Source organism: Spermophilus citellus (assembly GCF_964194105.1).
Source record: "Spermophilus citellus genome assembly, chromosome: 14".
Lineage (NCBI taxonomy): Eukaryota > Metazoa > Chordata > Mammalia > Rodentia > Sciuridae > Spermophilus > Spermophilus citellus.
This window is the reverse complement of record NC_138194.1, coordinates 5971142-5992563: the sequence shown is the minus strand read 5'-3', so window position 1 is coordinate 5992563 and position 21422 is coordinate 5971142.

The following is a 21422-nucleotide window of genomic DNA, read 5'->3' as shown; positions in this document are numbered from 1 at the left end:
AGAGCACCTAAGATAGTCGTACTGTGGCACATACCAGTCCATCATCTTATCAGATCATACAGTAAGTGTATCACCAGGCAGATAGGGAGTGAACTCCTTACTCTTTCCCCAGGGTTTCAGTTCAGTTCCATCTCCCTGCTTGATGCAGCCCACTTCAAAACTGTCTGCCAACTAGACCTGGCCTAGAATAAATTCTGTGCCCAGAACAAGTTCTCTAGCTGGTTCATAATCTGACTACCTGAAGTGTCCTTTTGGATTTCTGTTTGTTCTCTGACTGCTCTCAGTGAGGCCTCTTGAAATTCTCTGGCTACTGTGAACCTTTCTTAGCTTTTCTGTAATATGTGTTACACACACACACACACACACACACACACACAATTGTGTAAAGCATTATGTATGATTTGAGTGGCATAGATATTAGTAATTAAGACTAAAATGGAATAAAAGAACCTGTGATTTCCTGCCATGGCTAGCAAGTGAACCAAATATCCAGTATTCAGTGAATCGATGCAGTTTGTGAATTCACTATTATTCAATAATGGCCGACATTGTGGAATGACACAAATGTGTCTGGTCTATGTTGATGGCATATCTTGCTCACAACACTGCACCAGTTTATCTCTTAGTGTTATGGTTTGGATGCAGGCTATTCCCCTACCCCAAACTCCTATGTTAATGCAGGCATATTCAAAGGTGAAATGATTGGATTATGAGAGCTGTAACCCAATCAATCCTCCTAGTTTGAATGGACTAACTGGGTGGCAAGTGGGACATGCCTGGAGGAGGTGGGTCCCTGGGTAGCTAGACCTGGAAGGCTGCACTTTCTCTGTAGCCCTTTCTTCTCTCTCTGCTTCCTGACCACCACGAGTTGAGCAGCTTCCCTCCACCACACTCTTCTGCCATGATGTTCTGCCTCATGTTAGGTCCACAGCAATGAAGTTGGCCCACCATGACCCAAATTAATCTTTTCCTTCTTGTTGTGTATTTTAGTTACAGTGACAAAAGGCTGACTAACACATCTACGCCCCCAATGCTTATCACTACAACTTGTTAATAACTGAAGTATTAGTACTCCCAAATGCATGAGTCAGGGACTAGTGCAAAACAAGGAATCTAATAAAGGGCTCTATATACAAAAGTGCTACAGAAATTGAAAAATCAAAAACTGAAAGGTGAGTCAACCTAGATTTTGACAGGTACAGGAAACTGTTACCCTTAGAGCAAATGTAAAGGCAGCAGTGTCACTAACACAGAGATGGGGGAGCTGGAGCTGATCAATATCAGGGAATAACAAGGACAACCCCCCCCCAGAAGCCAAGACTCTGAAGAACACACAGATACTGTCTGTTTAATTGAACTGAACTGAATCGATTTTCCTATTTTGTTATTGACACTGAACAGAATAAAAAGATTTCCTGTGGGACTCTTGATTGCCAAATAGTTATCTACAGTAATCATTTGGTCCCTGGATTGGTTCCAGGACCCTCCACAGATCCCCAAATTCTCAGATCTCTGGTTCCTTATATAAAATGATGTGTAACATATGCACATCCTCCTGTAGACTTTAAATCATCTCTGGAATATTTATAATACCCAATATAATGGAAATGCTATGTAAACAGTTGTTATATTATACAGTTTAGGGAATGATGGAAAGGAAAAAAGTCTGTATATGATCAGTACAGATGCAATCTTTTTTTCCAAATATTTTTGATCTGCAGTTGGTTGCATGCCTGGATATGGAATCAGTAAATAGGGAGGGGCCTACACTGTACAGCATGGTCATTATGCAGAGAGGATTTGAAGCTGTTCAGGTCCTTTCCAGACATAAAACTGATCTATACTTGAGAACCATGATGCTGTATCCACTTATATGAAATAAATATGTGAGCTCTTATTTTTATTTGGGTCAAGACATCTACCTACTTTCAGATTTTAAAATATTTGGAAAAGATTATGCTGTTAGAATTTGCTAATATCATATGTGGAATATTGGTTTAACATACATTCCTTCCATATTCTTGTAGACAGTGTGAAATATGGTACAAAATATGTGGAATGTCTTTAAACTATTCACAGTGAGGTGAACTTGGAACATTAGAGTGCGAACTTAATAGGACTATACTCCATTTTTTTGGAACGGAGCTCACTGGTTCTCATTTGCTCTGGACTCAAAAAGCAGAGGTGACATAAATAACTGAATTTTCTAATTTCATTCAGACCTCTTCCTAATCAAATATTAAACCAGTTGTGATTATTAGTGGCCAGGAAAATAAATGAACTAACTTAAACTTTTCTCCTCCTTTCCACCATCATATAGCGGAGATGCTAATGAATAAAATAGATAACAAGCAGAGAAAGCAAGGAGAAAAGGACAAGGAGGGAATATTAGGTCTCTGAGCCACAGATGGTACCAACACATAATAGCCATTTCCCTCTATTTACAATACATTTAAAGTAGGTGCACAGACTTGTATATCTTGGGGTTTGATGTGTATATTTTCCTTCACTCTGTGTAATGTGTATGATATGACTTGTAAATGTTTGGTGAGGAATTTCAGGTAGGAATTTCTGGTTTTCAGTCATCTGGTATTAATGTTAAAGATGAGCAAAGTATTTCTGACGTTTGGGGAAATCACCTGCGAATTACAGGGAAATTTTAACAAAATGTCAAATGCTCTTGGTACAGATGTGAATTTTAGCTCATTCAACCACGCAAGCCACCCTCTTGCATTCTGTCACCAAATCTCTCATTTTCAGTGTTTTCACTCATGCATCTCATCATTCACATCTTATCTGCACTTAGTACAATAGCTTTCCCAGTTGAACTGTAATCACACAGCTAGTCAAGTATGCTTTTTTTTTTTTTACCTTATCTGTGATCATTCTTCCATTCCCCAAATTGGCACAAATCAATCTGTTGAGGGGTAGTTCAATGATACTGACTTGTTTTGTTTACTCACAGATTACACACATCCTTCATTTTCTGCTGCTTTAACAGCCCAAACTTGTAAGTAGATATCTTTTTAGAATGTCAACATTTGCAAATTCCTAGCCAGCTAGTCATTGGAGACGAAGGGGCCAAGCAATGAATGGAGGGAGGAGGTCAGGAAAAGAGAGAATGCTATTGGGGAGGGAGGGTCTCTATTCTCCAGCTCATGTTCCACTCACCTATCTGAACTCTGGCATAGAGAATATGTAGGAAGACTAAATCACAGTATGTTGAAATCTTTTAGGAAACAAACAAACAAACAAAAAACTGCATAACTTGAAAATTTGGTGTCTCTGATGGAAGTGTAGATGAACCCAATTAGCACAGACTTCAAAAATAACATGTGTAACTATAACAGTTATCCTATGTACATCTTCCTCTAACAATCTCACTTCCTCTTTTGTTGTTACGAAAGAGCTTTATGCTAAGTAATAAGTGGAGGTTTTAAATAGTGGTACAATTTTCTCATAATCATAAAGCCTAATCATCTTATGAATTTTGGATTGACTGAATTCCCAAACTCTAAGTAAACATCTTACTCATGCTGTTCTTAGAAGGTCTTCTTAGGTCACACTAGATTTCGTGGCTTATTTATAATAACTCAAACTGCACTGTGCCCTAATAAGTGACCCAATGCAATTAAGTAGGTTAATAATACCTATGGGTCTTGGAAGGCTCCTTATTAACCTCACCAGACTGTAAGCAACATGAGAACAGGAGATAAAACTAAGCCCTCATTTGAAATACCTATGGGTCTTGGAAGGCTCCTTATTAACCTCACCAGACTGTAAGCAACATGAGAACAGGAGATAAAATTAAGCCCTCATTTGAAATTCCATACTATTTAGCAAATCCAAGGAGCTGATAAAGGTTTGTCAAATACTCAGTGAAATAATACATGCTCTGATCGTGTTATAATTATCATGTCACTTTATAGGCATCTCGACTCCTCCATTGGGCACAGGTTTGAGTCTCAGCATTTCCTGTGCAACCTGGTCCTGTACACAAGATATGCTGTCATCCTGGTGTAGCCTCTAATCTAAATGCATCAGCTGCCAGTAGCCACCAGGACTTCTCTCCCACTTGGGACACACATTACAATCCAGAAAAGAAAGGGAATGAGGGATTTTCAGATTTTACCCTCACTTGGAATGATTCAGAAAGATTCATTAAGCTGCATATTTAAGGATATGAATAGCAAGACATTCTTCTTGACCTCCAATAAATGAAATGCCTTATTTCTCTAAATGCAAAAATTTTATTTGAGAAAATAGTTGTGATGACGGTTCTTGAACCAAACAACATGTGAGTCACCCAGGCAGGGCTGTGAGCGTGGTGAGGAGACTGCAGAAGGGCTTTTCAGAATACTAGGCACCTGGAGGCAGAGATGTTCTTTAGCTATACCTGACAGCTCACTCAGCTTCCTGTGGTCTCCCCTCACCCCCAGAGCATGTGGTTCTTGCTCACATAGTTTTAGTTCTTTCAAAATGGAGTTACAAGCCCCAAGTACACAGGGCAGAGGCAGAAGAGCTATTGAGTTTGTCAGATCCTGAGATTCGTTTCCTTATATTTATATCATATTGGGTATTACAAGTAATCAACTGGTGAATTAAAGCATACAGGGGATTGTGTAGGTTATATGCAAAAACGGCATCATTTTATGAACAGAAATTGAACATTCTCAGTTTTTAGTATCTGAGGGGCATTCTGGAAATAATCCCTCATGAATACCGAGGGATGACTATATATGAGAATGCAGTATAATATGAAATTGTGATAAATCCTAGAGAAAAGTAGGTGAGAGGAAGAGGATAGAGGAAGATGGGGTGATTGCTTTAGCATAATCCTCCCCAAGGAAATGACATTGTAGTAGAACTAAATAAATGTATGATAAAGTGGGCTGTACTAATGCCTCAGGTAAGTCAGAAAAATCAATAAATGTACAGAGTCTTGGGAAGATTTGGCTTAATCTGAGAAGCCCCTGCTTGAGTTATATCGGGTTCAATTGTTGAAAGGCAGACAGACAGTGGGAGAATTGGTCCGGTTCAGAACACTGAGGAACAGGAGATCATCAAAAGGACTTTGGATTTCCTTATAAGGAGCACAGGAAGCCATGTGCCCATACAAATGGGATGAGTTCTGTGCTCGTAACCCTGCAACCATTTAAAATTTAGAGTTGTGGCATTGGGAGGAGTTAAGAGATGACTTATGAGTGGAGACTCTCATGCTAGGTGAAATAAGCCAGTCTCCTAGAACCAAAGGCCAAATGTTCTCTCTAATATGTAGATGTTAACATACAATGGGGTGGGGGAGGGAAGAATAGAAGTCCATTGGAATGGACAAAGGGGAATGACAGGAAGGGAGGGGGGAATGGGAATAGAAAAAGACAGTAGAATGAATTGGACATAACTTTCCTATGCTTACGTATGAGTACACAACCAGTGTAACTCCACATGATGATAACCACAAGCCTGGGATCCTAATAGGAATGGGTTGTACTCCATGTATGTATATAATATGTTAAAATACACCATGTATAACTAAAAAGAACAAATAAAAATTATTTTTTAAAAAGAGATGACTCATGGAGTTCAAAATCCAGTAATGTGGATTTCAAGAAGAATTAATTAGAAAAATTGTATCATATGTGTCATTATGTCATTAACATGTTTGATAGTCCTGGGTTATCATCAGGAGTAGGAAAAATCTCCATGGCTCGAGCACAAATATGGAACCAGTTTCACTGAAGACAAAAGATTATAAAATCTTATTATATAAAATAACATAGTTTTATTATTTTGATTCTTTAATGTTTAGTGGTTAATTGTTTTACAGTCAATATTATATAGTAGAAAAAGGTAAATACACATATATTTGCCACTCTTCTTTCTTTCCTGGTTCCAGGCATTGACAGTTGACTGCTGCACCCTTCTCCTTTGATCATTCAGGTGTTATCAGAGTCTTTTCTGATGATTCTGATGATGATTAGCAGCATCTCCCCATCACCTAGAGTTTAGCACCAAAGCTATATTTAAAGCCATATTTATTATCTGACAAAATAAATATAGACAAGGACTAAGTTTATCACTTTCAAGTAGTTGATAGGCCACTGTGTCTATGAGATAAGGTGTTGAATTTCAACAGAAATCAATCAGTTCAATGATTTTCTGAATTAGAAATAGATGTGAAATCATAGCTTAAAGCCTCTTGAACTGCCAATTGTTCAGTGTTAAATGTAGCAAAGCAGTTTTGTTTCTTTGGCTCCTTCTGTGCATAAAAAGAGAAGTAAATGAAATTTGAAGACTAGGGATGAAGGCAGAAGGTTTTTTTCTGGAGTCAATTGTAGCACTTCCAAAGAACTTCCAATAAAGAAGTCAGCTTTCAAGTCTTACAAATTCTCCAACTAGAATACTTCAAGATAGTTAAAAAAAAATCTTGACCATATAACATTTAGTGAGGAAAGTAGGGTCTCTTCAAAATTCAATTTTGTTGTTATTTTTTAGTGTTCTACCTTGAGCTAGGACAACATACATTACATAATTAATATATTCAACATATTCATTCCTTCAGAATCATGATAAATATATATTCAGCGACATAAATGACTAATTTATTCATCTTTCCTTAAAATAGGTTTCAGGTCATTAGACATCATACAGTTTTTTAAAAAATTAATTTTGAGAAAGTACTATTTAAAATAAAAGCTACAAAGCCCGAGGCAGGCACCCACTAATTAGAGATGGTAAGAATTAGCCCACCATTATCTGTCTTTACTTTTAAGTAGTAAGAATCTTCATTTCTAATCAAAACCATGCTTAAATTTTTAGATTACTTTGATACTCAAATTTGCAAATAAATTATCTCCCAAAATTTGGTAGTTACAGAAGCTTTAAGCTATGATTTTACAATAACTCAAAGCATCTATTTGATAAAATAGATCTATTTGTTAAAAGTATCTATTTGATTGTGAACTTTATTGAATGCAAAAGATAAATTACTCTGATGTGCTCTCTATCCTGGGGAGTCCACAGAAGTCTTGTAAAACACCTTCTCCCTAAGCATTAAAAAAAAATCTCTTGTCTCATGCCCTGCTTTTGTGTGGCTGGTCTGTTGACACAAAGTGACAGCTGGGGAGTTCAGCTTAAATAAAATCAATATCCTGAACTTTTGTGTTCCAAAATTTCTCTTTGAAGTATAAGAAAATAGTCATCTTCCAGTCCTGCCCAATTCTTATTCTCAAAGACTTTTTTACACATAAAATATTAGAACTGTGACCTGTGTGAGGAATTAATTTCTGTTTCATTTTTCTAATTGGTAAGTGGAAACATCAAAGTATCAATATTTACTGGTTATTTATTTCCCTCTTCCATTTTCTTTAAAAAATAAAGCCAATGGTGAGTGCACATGCATGGAGGGGGCAACTGACTTAAATAGCCTTAGAAATAAGTCTGTAAGACTCAAGGTAAAAGAAGCCATACGTAAGTATGATACTCCAGTTGATAAAGGTGTTTCCTGTGGGGATATAGATGAACAATTCTGATACTGCTACAGATGTTCATTGCTGGAAGTGAACCATTAAATAGATGAATGACAAATGCTAGGAAGTGAATTTCTCATTGTTGGAGTGGAAAGTCACATTATGTAAAAGGAGGATAGAATGATCCACGGTATAATGAGTAGGAGTTAGAGAAATCAGTGTGAATTCATGTTTATCTTAATATAGATACACGTGATTGATTATAGAAACACTGATCTATACATGTATCTTCACACATCAGTGCACACAAATAATTTCTTGCCCTGTCAACTGGAATGCAATGATACCCTTAAAGTAAGAAGCACACCTAGTTCTCAAATCTTGGTTTCTAATACAATTTTGGAATAATAGGACTCCTTGTAGTAATGGCTGATTCAAGAATTTGGGCAGAAAATAAACAACATGACCCAAGAACACCTATAGCACCAGAAAATAGTAAAGTGCTAATGATAGAGCTCCTGTTGATCAAAATGAGAATTTGAGTGATAAAGTTAAGTAATATTGGACTATGATCCATAGTAAATATATATCCGTCCATGTTTACATAAAATAGTAAATAGATGGGAGACAATAAGCAAATCTCACATGAAGAATTCAAAATGACAATATAGATCCTTTGCCTTGAAGGAGGTGGAGTGTTAGTCCATAGGCTTAATATGTGGGCCGTACCTGGTAGTTTTCTTATATTCTATTTTATTTTTTACAGGGTTAAAAATCGAACCCAGAGCCCTTGCTAGACAAAGGCTTTACCACTGAGCTCACCCCTAGTGACTTCCTTTAAAAGCACACTATGGAAAGGGGAAAAAACTACAATAACTGTGTAGGGAGTAGCCTGACAAACACTGCTTCAGCCATGTGTTCAAGTTCAACATCACCAGGGACGAATCATGCTGATGGTGTTTACACTGGAATGCAATGTGGGAAAAATGGCTTTTATCTCTGTGATCTTCCTCCTCAAAACATAACCCCCGTCTAGTCAAGGGGAAAACCTCAGACAAAGGCCATTTGAAGAGTAACCCACCAAATTCCTGACCAGTACTTCTCTAAACTGTGAAGGTCATTAAGAGCAAGGAAACTTTGAGAAACTATCAGAGCCAAGAGAAGACTAAGGAGACACAACAGATACAGTGTGGTGACCTGGATAGGATCCTGGAACTGAAAACAAATATTAGGTAAAAATGGAGGAAATCTGAATTAAGGGTGGATTTTAGTTAATAATAATGTAGCAATACTGACTTATGAATTATAATATATGTGCCATACTAGTAGGTTACCAATAGGGGAAACTGGGTGGAAGGTAGTGGGAACTCTGTAACGTTGTTTTTGTAATATTTCTATGAATTGAAAAAATTTTACTATTATAAAATATGAATACAATTAAAACTTACAAAACGAATTCAAATGTTTTATTAAACTTAGATGGATTTGTCTTCCTGGGTTTATATGCTTCATTAGTGTAATTGGTAAAGTACAAGAAATTGAAAGAGAACAGAAACCTTAATTTCCTACTGAAAGCTTTATCAGACTTTTTCTATGTCTTTTGCAAATAAGAACATTATAAACTAAAGCTTAGCTCTGAAAGGAGTATTGTATATGAAAAACGAAAAACAAAACATGTTCATAAGTGTTTCTGTACTACTGCTGTAAAATATTTTGCACTGAATATAAATATAAAATCTTTTTATTTACTAACATCCCAAATGGATACTTTTTATATATTTGATAAAGATGCATATTATGACTGGATTATCTATAGCTATTGGATTTAAACTGGCAAAGCTCAAGCTTATGAATGTTAGAAATAAAATGCTCAGAATATTTAATCATGGTTTGTAAAACTACAAACACAAAGACATTTCTGAAATTAATGGAAATGGAAAGAGAGCAGAAATGGTGCATATGTAAGGATTGTCAGAAGGCTCATTGGCCTTTGCTAGATCGTGTACATACACAACATTTCTTTAAATGTGCTATTGATTGTTTTATTATCAAATCATGAACCAGGATTCAATATTCTTTCAGTTTTTTCTACACTTATTTTTTTTGGAACATTTTGAAAGATCATGTTGCTCATGTCCAGAAATATAAAGGGTTGCAATTTAAGGTATACTGTGCTGTTTGCCAAATAGATTTTGACAGTGGTACTCCATCAATATTTTACTAAGAATGAGAGATGAACATCAGACCATTTTATTTATTCTCTCTGGAGCCTACTAACCTATTGCTTCGCTCCAAGGGAAGTCTCAGTTCTTCTAAAGAATATGGTCTTTTGAAACCTTTCAGGAAAACTTCAGTGCCATCTGTCTACTTTTTATTTATGCTTTAATAAAAGCTTGCTAGTCAATTAAAAACTTGTAATACTTATCTAGGGCAAAGCTTAGTAAATAATGGCCCCTTTCACTACATTCCATTTTGATCTCAGCTGAATGGATAATATGTTTGACATCAGGCCATCCATGAGTGAAGGTCATATTCAAGGTGTAGCCTATCTCTGGAACTTCCATCAAGCCACGGACTACATCTTCTGTCACCTCTACAACTTGGACCTGCCCTGGACCTTGGATTCTAGGTAGCATGGAAACTCCAGACCCATCCATCCACAACAACATTGCTATTTGATTAATCCATCTACGTCTTTGGAACTAAGTTTTCTCTCTTAAAAAAGTAAGAGGGTGCCTCCCCACTTCAAGTCTATCATATTTTTTAAAAAAATATTTCTTAGATTCTAATGTCCTCATAGTTCAAATCCAGGTGAAGGAATCATAAGCTATTCTTCCCTGTGATGCATTTGGAAAGAAACTTAATTATAACTGAAACAAGTGCAATGGGTAGGTACAACTGACACTTAAGTGTGAATCTCATTACTGTTAAATCCTTATGTAAAATCCAAGATAAAAAAATGGCAAATTTACTTTTTCTTAGATTATCAAAAATACTGATACAAAAAATTAACCCCAAACCTTGGGTGCCTAATAATAACCTTGTAAGAAAAGGGTGAAGAATGAACACTTATTACTAGTGATTTCTAGTAATAGTCTTAAAATTTTTCAAATGTTACCTACTATTGCAATAACACAGCAATAGCTTTCTAGGTGGAGTTGGTAATGGTTGTAAAGAATTTTAGATTCTGTATCTCTGCATCCTTCAAAGGATACCAAATAGATCTGTAGAGATAAATCCTATCAATTTTATTTTTTTTCTCTTAAAGACAGATTTTAGCTATAATATATCTATATCTGAGTATTACTTATTATCAAGAGTGAAATTGTACAAATTCAGATGTTATAGACAACAGTATAGCTGATGATAGCACTTTGAAGTGTCTCCTTGCTCTGCCTGTTTCACATTCACCCTCTCATTGCTTTCCTTTGCCTTTTAGCCCATTGGTTGTACTCCTACCCATTAATTTAGTCCTGTCTGTTTTGAATCCTTCTACATGGAATCTTGTCACCCATGTCTTCTATGTGCTGCTGTATTAGGTACACATCTGGAATCAGCATATAGCTTGAGTACATTCCCTTTCTTCAGACATGGCAATCCACTCTTTGAATCCATAGCATTAGTTCTGTACAATCAACTCTCAGTGAGTATTTGGAGGCATGCTTACTATGCATGCTATTAAAAACAGTGCTTTTATAAAGTTTATTCTGCATATTTTCGTGGTGCACCTGTGCAAGATTTTCTCTAGAATACATACATACAATTCTCTTTGGAAGAGAATTGTTGGGTAGAATGTATATAGATATTTTCACTTTACTAACTAATGTTTTCTTAAGTGCGTGGTTTTGAACTTCTGTTATCAGTGTGTGAGTTTCCCTATTTACTCCTGGCAGTACAAGTACTGTTGACTATTGAATTTTTGGCAATCTGGTTGTATTGCAGATTGTTTTGCAGGTTGTATTACAGATAATCTGCAGCTGTATTAATTTCCTGTTGCTGCTGTAACAAATTACCATAAACTTAGTAGCTTGATGCAACACAAATGTGTCATCTTAAAGTTGTGGAGAAGTCCATAATTAGTCTAAATGCGCTAAGTCAGGTGCCGGCAGAACCGGCAGAAGGAGGCTCTCAGGGGAGAATCTGACCTTTACCTTCTTCAGCTTCTAGTTCCCACCCAGATGTCTAGGCTTGTGACTCTTACATCGTATCACTCTGACCTCTGTTCCATATCTTAAATAGAACAAATCCTCTCAGATTAAGTAAGGAAAATATAGAAACATTTCAAGGAAAACAAATACACTCTCTCTCTCTCAAACATGCTGATATGAATAGTATATTTAAATTACTGTTCAATGTTTCTAAAAACTGGAATCCATTCATGACCATTTCTCACGTTATTATAGTTTAGATGAACCACTTTGGAAAGCAGTATGGAGATTCTTCAAAAGACTAAGAATGGGACCACCATATGACTCAGCTCTCCCATTCCTTTTTGGTATTTATCCAAAAGAACTGAAATCAGCATATGATAATGATACCGGTGTATACAATATTTATAGAAGTACAATTCACAATATCCAAGTTAGGGAACCAGCTTAGGTGCCCATGGATAGATGAACAGACAAAAAAGATGTGGTATATACACACACAATGGAGTATTACCCAGTAATAAAGAAGAATGAAATTACGTCATTTGCTGGTAAATGGATGGAACTGAAGAACATCTCCTAAGGCAAATAAATCAGACTTAGAAAGTCAAGGTTTGAATGTTTTCTCTCATGTGTGGAAAGAGAGGAGAGAAAGAAAGAGGAATAAAAAAGTGGGGAGCTCATGAAACTAGAAGGGAGGCTAGTAGAATAAAGGACGTAGATTCAAGAGGGAGGACGGAGGGCAAGACAATATGGGGAAGAACGGAGGAATGAAATGTACCAAATTATATTATGTCCGTGGACCAATATACCACAATTAATTCTGTATATATATAATTATAACATGCTAATTAAAATAATTATAATAGTAGGAGAGAGATCAGTAGAGAACAGTAAGCACATCAGAGGAAGGGAGGGGCAGACAGCAGGAGAAGGTTCTAGGCAATGAGATTGACCAAATTATGTTATGTGCCTGTATGAATATAGCATACAAATATTATATCTACTATTATGCATAATTATAATGAGTCCCACCATCATGTATAATTATAATACACCAATAAAAAAGAAATGAAAGTAATTCTTATGTTCTCTTAAAGTTTTAAATTAAAACTTCTTTCTTTTTTTACTGTGGGGAAAACAGATTGTGCTCTTGCAGTACAAAATTATTTAGAGCAGGTAATCTGAGAATTATTCTGGCTAATGCAGATGCAAGCATTTTTCCATTTTTTCTTCTAATTGTGCCCAAGCTCAAATTTGAAATACAAGTCTTTGAAGAGCAGGTCAGCATCACTGAGATATGAGCACAGCTTTGATTATAGTTATTTCTGTGAAAGATAAAGATGATTTGTCTTATGCTGATTACAGGTCTACCTTCCTCTTAGGGCAAACTTTTAAGTAATTTTCAATTTAAGCAGTTGTATTAAATGAAATCATTTTTACATTTCTTCTTCCTGATAAAAATGTACTGAAGAAAAAAAACTTTTTTTTGGAAAAAGATGTATACTACCATGGAAAGAGAATAAATGTTGTAGAATTAGGCCCTTGGTTAAAGTCTGCTTTTGCTGCTTACTGAGCTACTATAGATAAATTATTTATTCTGTGAGAATCAGTTTCCCTATCTATAAAATGGGGCTAATGAAAACCACTTCTTTTAATTCTGAGAATTTAAAAAAAATGGTCACAAAGCTTACAGTGCAAAGTTAGACTAACAGTGTATTCTTAGTAACCAGGTTTTATTTTTATCAGCTTATTTACTCTTATTAGTAGTATTTTTTTTAACTACTGCTACTGTGTTTTGAATATCAGTCTCCAAAAAAGCATATATATGCAATGGATAATTTCCTTATTGAACATGATTTTTATGTAATTGGATCTTTCTCAATAAGTGATTTCTATTTAAACATGTAGACAAAAGAAGTTGCTTGCATACATAGCCCCCTGGGGTGGAATCCATGTCCAGGTTTGTGCTGACCTCAACACAAGGCAGACTTTTATTTCTCTAATAGTTGGCTCAGGCTACCACACAGCAACATAGTTGGGTGCTTGAACATCAGATATTGTTTTCTCACAATTGTGGAGAATCCCCTTGACTGGGAGCTTTGAGGAATCAGCAGGGTCTTTTTTCTGGGTGTGCCTATGTCCAATCTTCTCTTCTTAAAAGGTATGTTGGATTAAGATTCATTTTAATTATATAATTTTATATTAATTATGCCTTTAAAGACTCAACACACAGTCACATTCTGAGGTAATGGGTAATGGTTACGTTAGTATCTGAATTTTGAGAGAGCAAAATTCAGTCCTTAAGAACTTGCAAAGACTGAAGGGACATGAGCATTGTGAAGTCTCATGATTGGTGACCCAAAGAGGTCTAAGTCACCAAAAAAAAAAAAAGGAAGTTTTGTTTCAGGTAAAATTCTGTTGACTTCTGGGGATGAGGGATTGGAAGGGGCTTAAGGGGATTAGGGGAAATATTTGCCAGACCAGGTATGGCTTTAGATACTAATCAGGAAGTGCTTGCTGGGCTGTCTGGGACAGTCTTGTTCAAGTGACTTCTCTATTTAAATAGTAGAGTAGAATATTGTAATTCAGTTTCATGTTATTTTCTGTTATCAGTCAGTTTATGCTTCATAACAGCCACCCTCCTTAGCATGTTAAAATAATAACCCCTTTCCCTGTGACTTGACTGGTTTGGGCTGGCATGGCTGATCTGCGTTGGGCTTTGCAGTTAGTTGGAGGCTGTTTGTTCTAAGACATTTTCATTCATTCACAGGGTTGGCAGGCTGACAGTTGTATACCTTGTTTGTTTTTTCCCCTCTGGGTTTGATTCTCTAGCAGGTGAAATCATTTACATGGTAGATAAGTTTCAACAACAACAAGGGAGACAACGTCAATGTATAGGAGCTTCTCAAGTCTCAACTGGGATACATTTACAAAATTTCATTGGCCAAAGCAAAGTTTATGAAAAAAATTTAAAAATTGATAATTATTTGGAATTTTTTTTTGTTGTTACTGGGGATGATTGAACCCATATCTTTCCACATGCTAGGCCAGTGAGCTACCACTTAGCTAAAACCCGGACCTCAATAATTATCTTAAAGAAAAATGTGGCTTACCAAAATTGATTTTGTAAAGACAGAAGTCTAAACAGCCTATTGATGACAGAACAAACAGAATTTAAAGAGCTTTTTTACTCTGAAGGATTCCGTATGACTTGAGAGAGTAATCTATTAGTATTTGTGTCAAAATCTTAAGATATCAGCTAATACAATTCAATATACATTAAGAAACTGACCAAGTAAAGTTGATTACAGAAATGCAAAGGTGGATCAATCCATTTGTACAACCAGTAATGTTATTACAGTTCTTTTCATTGTAATTGATGATGAAAAATTGGAGGATTTTTGTTAAAATCAGGAAAATGACGATATGTTAAAGGAATATATTATTATAAATATATATGAATAAATGTTTTATATATAAATATATTAAGAGAATTACTCAATGAAATAGGAGGAAATCATAGGCATAAGATTTAAAAATGTACAAACATTTCTACTTGCAGATAATATGATTATATATTTGATAAACCTCAAAGAAAAAAAGAAATAGTTACTTTAAATAATGAGATAATTTTGCAAGAAAATTATATAAAGTAGCATGTTACAAAAAGCTTCCTCTATTCATGTCAAACAAAAACCAGTTTGAAAATACAAATGAAATAGAAGACTCTGTTTAAGATAGAAAAAGAGAAAAGAAAAATACCATAATAACTTAATAAGTAATTTCAAAATTCTGTATCAGGAAAATTATAAAACACTCTTGAAAGATTAAAAAATTGAATAAGTGGAAAGCCATACTATGTTTATGAGCAGCAATGTTCAACATCATGAATATACCAGTTATTCTAAAAATGACTTATGTATATAATATAACCTGTATAAAAATATCATCAGGCTTTATCCCCCATCATTTATAAGAAAATAAACAAGAATAACTGGAAAATTCTGTAGATGAACAATACATTGAGGTGTTTCCTACTAAATATTGAGATAGTATAAATTAGCCGTCGTAATTGAAGTTTGGTACTGGTTCATAGAAATGGAACAATGAAACAAAATAGAAAAATCTAGTAACAGATTTGTGTAAGGAATGACATTAAATCACACAACAAAGGCAGCGTCTCAGATAAATGAGTAATAGGTGCAATTTTAATCTGTGCCATTGGAATTACTGAAAAGCTATACTATAGAAAAAAGATCTATTCATGACATTGAACTCCAGATAAATTACAAATACATCAGAGATTTCATGTAAAAAATATAATGTCATTCAATTAAAAGACAAGTATAGAGAAATTTCTCTGTAACTGAGTAGTAAGGAAAACTTTCCTAAGCATAACTCAAACTTCAGAAGTGATAAGAGAAAAACATTGATGATTTGATCACATTTTTAAAAATTAGTATTTTGTGACAATTGATCCCTTTCCAAAACAAGACAAAACCACAGCGATAGAAAGATAAGGAATGCAAAGAGAAATGTAATATGCTTGGAAAAGTATTTGTAACATATTAAGAAAATATGAATATCCTTAATAGCCAAACACTTCTAGAAAGAGAGAAAAAGACAATAACAATAACGATAGCAACACAATGGGCTTAAAGTATAAATGTTGGCTTCAGGGAAAGCAAGATGCAAATGCCTCTGTATGCAAAACAATATTTATAATAGGGAATGCAGCTTAACTGCAATGGGCTGTGCTTTCTGATCATCTGTGAGCTGCTTCCCTCTGCCACACTATTCTTCCATGATGTTCGGCTTCACCTGGGGCCCTGAGGAATGCCGCTGGCTCTCTTTGGACTGAGACCTCTGAGTCCAAACTAAAGCTGCAGAGTGAAGCAATCACAAAGAACGAGAAGCGGCCTACATCAGCCCAGTCTACCTAAGCAACACCCTCGCTCTTCCCCTAAGCAGAGGCCCAGAGGCTGTTTTTCTTCTGGTTCCTCTCTATAGTCTTACCTGGTCCAAGTCCTAGCACATGGGAAAAATCTCAGCAGTGATGTCTAGGGGTCATTATTACCCTATTTCATATCATTTACCAGGATTTTGATCATCACTTATTAGGTAAATAATGTTGATGCTATTCCCAAACCTAGATTTCTTTTTACTGCCTTTAGCATAAACATTGACACATCATGGTGTAGAGGTGTCTGCTGACAAGTTTGGGTGACTGTGGCCTTCTTGACTCTGCTGATGCTGTGCTCCTGCCTAGTTAGGTAGGGGGAACTAAGAACTGTTTAGGGTCTGGGTACAATGAACAGCCAGACTGGGCAGGGTCCCCCTATTCTAGGCCTAAAGTGGTCTCCTTGCTTTTTGGTCAACCCAAATAATTGCTTTGTCCTATAGCCAGTTCTTCATGCTTCTTGGTACCTCTTGGGCTATTGCTGTTAGAGGGATGCTTCTTATTTACATGTTACAGAACAAACACTGATCTTGCAATCTTGCATAGCCTTTCTTGCACTTTAAAGTTAGGTTAGTTTAACTCAAATTTGGTTGAAACTTCCTAAAGGGAGAAAATTAAGTCTATTGATTTGATATTTCTCTCTCTCTCTCTCTCTCTCTCTCTCTCTCTCTCTCTCTTTTTCTCTCTCTCTCTCTCTCTTGTCATTCTGGGGACTGAGCCCAGGGCTTTGTACATTCCAGGCAAATGCTCTACCATTGAGCTATAACCTCTTTCCTGGGATATTAAAATTTTTTTGGAGTAAAGAAGATGGTAAATGCAATTAACTTATACACTTGAAATTCATGTGGAATTAGTGTCAATTATTTCAGTTTCTTTGTCCAGATCAGGGCTTAACTTTTTGGAGGGAGGAGGTGGAAGTATTCCAAAGAAGAAAAGCATTTTCCACCAAAATGAGCCTCATATCTTTATGCAACACTTATCTTAGAAACTGCATTTTTCTTTTCTTGTGTTTTGAACTCAGGGGCACTTGACCACTGAGCCACATCCCCAGCTCTATTTTGTATTTTATTTAGAGACAGAAACCACATTTTTATTTCTTCTCATTGTGTACATTTGTCTTGAACACTGTCTCAGATACTTGCTATTTCTGTTTTGGCTAGAATTTTAGAAGGAGCTGACCTCCCATAGAGAAGTTCTGAAGTCTAAAATTGTCAGAACAGCTCATTTATTTGTCTCTTCTGTTATGATCTTTTGTTTGGATAATAAAAATCTTCACTATTATCTCAAAAAAAATACTGCAATGGAACAGATTTTCTCACTTATTAGATTTCAGAATTATTAAAGATTAAAATAATCTCCTGGTAGATTGTGTGGAAATAGGAAATATCATATTTAACCAGAGGGCTTGAGAAATTTTACAACACCTATGGAAGAAAATTTGGCAATATATATCAAAATTTTGACCTAATGGAGATCTTATTGACTCATCTGTGGCATAATCAGATGAGAGAGCATTGTTTATCTTTTAAATAGAATGAGGAATATCTCTACATACTGATTTAGATCAACCTTTGAAATATATTTTTAATGAAAAAACAAGATGAAGGAATGTGTGTACAAAGCATCCAAAGGGATCTAAGATTTCTCTTTAGAGAAATAAATATATTTACACATTTATATTAAAATGTAGTAATAAGTTCAATATTGAAAGTTTAAGGTTATGTAAAGTGAGAAGGAGGAAATAGAGTGGAGGAGTTAGGGATAGAAGCTAGATTTCCTTGGATGTGCCCTATTTTATAGATTTGTTTCTAAAACATTGCAAATCTTTTGCATAATTAAAAAGAAAATTAAATTGTAAAGTACAATTTTTAAAAGCCAAAAGTAAGATGAGGGCTGGGGATGTGGCTCAAGCGGTAGCGCGCTCGTCTGGGATGCGTGCGGCCCGGGTTCGATCCTCAGCACCACATACCAACAAAGATGTTGTGTTCGCCGAGAACTAAAATAAAATAAATATTAAAAAAAAATTCTCTCTCTCTCTCTCTCCTCTCTCACTCTCTCTTTAAAAAAAAAAAAAGTAAGATGAATCAAATGAACTTAACTACACGTGTATTTGACAGCATGACCGTGTGAAATGTCTTTTAACAACACAGTAATTGGAATCTACATGCCTTATGGGATACACCTTAAGATCAGATAGAATGATGCCCTTGGAAAATCATGAATTTTTTATAGTAGTGTTGGTTTGTTATTTTGAGACTGTGTGTGGATACGGTGTGACGAGCCAATGAGTTAATTAGCCTTTGACCTTAAGAATTGGTATTTTCACAGTGTAAGGAGATGTTCAACCAACCAGAGGTGGAAAATATTAAAATAAAATCATGTCTGTACTACTCATGTACACACATTTTTCTGTCATTACCCACTGAAAAATAAAGTACACAGTGTTTATAGTGTACTAGGTATTTAAAATAATCTAGATTTAAAGTATACAGGGGGATGTGCTTAGGTTATATGAAAATATGATGCCATTAGATCAAAGAGCTGGCAGACTCAGTATCTGGTGAGAACTTGCACTCCACTTCAGAGATGGAGACATCTGCCTGTCCTGCCATGACAAAAGAGGCACATGGGCTCTCTCACACCGCTTTTGTAAGGGTGGAGCCTAATCATATTCATTAGGGTGGGGCCTCATGATTTAATAATTTCCTAAAGGTTCCACTTCCTTATTGGCTATTAGGTTGCAAAATAAGAATTTGGAGAAAGACCAATACTCAAACTGTAACAGAAACTAGACTTCTTAGAGAATGGCAAAGCTCAGGTCTGGGGTAGGAATAGATCCATAACCCTTGGAAAAAGGATTGAAAATCACACACACACACACACACACACACACACACACACACACAGTGAGGTCACACAATTCTTTAGCCCAGGGAAACATGAAGTATGAGACCACAGTCACCTAGGTCATTCCAACCTAGCACAACCTCGACTCCCTAATGCCATAAAGATAATAAATAGCCTCAGCAAAAGCCCTTTCCTTCTTATCACATGCCATTTGGGGGATCACTTACTCTTAGTGGCTAGAATTTGTGTCCCCTAGGATAGCATCCTCATTTGGGTTCTAGTAAACTCTGTTGTTGTGCTCAATGTGCATCAAACTTGCATTTTAGGTTGCCAACTTGATCACTTTGTTGTTCCCCAAATGAGGAACCCATCAAGACTACTAGTGTCGTGACACACAGATTGAGGGTCAGCTTGAAAAGGCTGCGTTGGAGCAAAGAAAGGACAGTTTGAGAATCAATAAGCACATTAATTTCTGTGTTGAAAGTATCAACTATAAATAAAATAGTTTTTCCTCTAAATTGCACCTGAATGTGACTAAGCCTAGTCTAACTACTGTGCAAATTGTCAATTTATGATTAATAAAGGGTCAGAGGAACTGTTCATTGACACTTGATGACCCGATCGCTACAATTCAGAACTTTCCAGGATGGACAGATGGCTCTGTTTCTTCAATAACAAAAATTGCAAGGAGAATGAAAGAGAGAGAGATGGAACACTTAGAGCCGAAGAGACTGTACCTGTCAATCAATTGTAATCAGCCAGCCTGTAGCCTTTGTTTGAATGCCAGTGCAAACAAACTAACGAACATAAGGAAAACTGGGCAAATTAGAACAGTGAATGGATTTTCGATAATATCGAGGAACTCCTTTGTCCATTTTTTGCCTATGATTAATTAAAGAATTCTAATCATTTAGAAGCACATATAAAAATGAATTATTATTCAAATAATATAGTGTGTGGGATTACTTTAAAATAATTCAAAGTGAGTTGAAATGGATGTAAGTTAAGACTGATCATGAGTTGATAGTGTTGAAGGGGGTGATGGGTACAGTGGGGCTCACTCTGCCAACATTTATATGTTGGCAAATTTTCACAATATAAAGGAAAGAATCTTAATAAAAATAAATGAAAGGCAAAATGATGTCTGCTACAAATACATTTTGCTTCTCAAGACATTGGGTTATAACCTTTTCCTGTAATCCTTGTCTCATACAATCTGGAAAAGTTCATGATTAGTTACCTTGATTAATTTTTAGATAGAAGAAATTTTCTGCCCAATTGCTTTAATGGTCCATATCCCCTTAATACAAAATTCCATTGAAACTTAATTTACACAGAATACTAAATAATATTTAGTAACAATTCTCAGCACTTACAATAGGTTTTTAAACCTAATTTCTTCAGTTTTTTTTAAATATATGAGCATGTCTTTCTAATACCTTATAATTTTAAAATTATTTAAATCAAACAGAAACTTTAAAACCCATTCTATAATATTTCTTTGAATTTACTAAAAAAACATTAAAAAATAGAAATAGCAAAATTCTACCGTTCTTATGTGTATCAATCATAATTGTCTACGTTATATTTTATCAATCAACCTAAAAATTCAGAAGCTTAAAGAAGGTTTATTTTTTTGCCCATGCTCTGTCCGTAGTTCCTTTGGGTCAGCTGGAGGATGTGCTCATCTGGTCTCTCAAGAGCCCAGTTTAATGGAAGCTTCACCTTGACATGTGCTTCTATAACCAAATAAAAGGCGCAAAGAAGATATGATGTCCTATAATAAGAAATCTATTTGGTCTTTGTCATCAGTATGTGGCTCAGACTTCCTAAAACCCTTGGGATTTCCTTAATGGCGGGAGTTTCTTTTATTGTTGGGCCATAGCAGAGCCCTTTCAATCATGTGACAAAGAGATGAAATATTAATGATATGAATTGGGGTGGGGCCCTTAGATACCCTCAAGCTGAAGTTAGTCACCAGAAGGACCAAGTGAT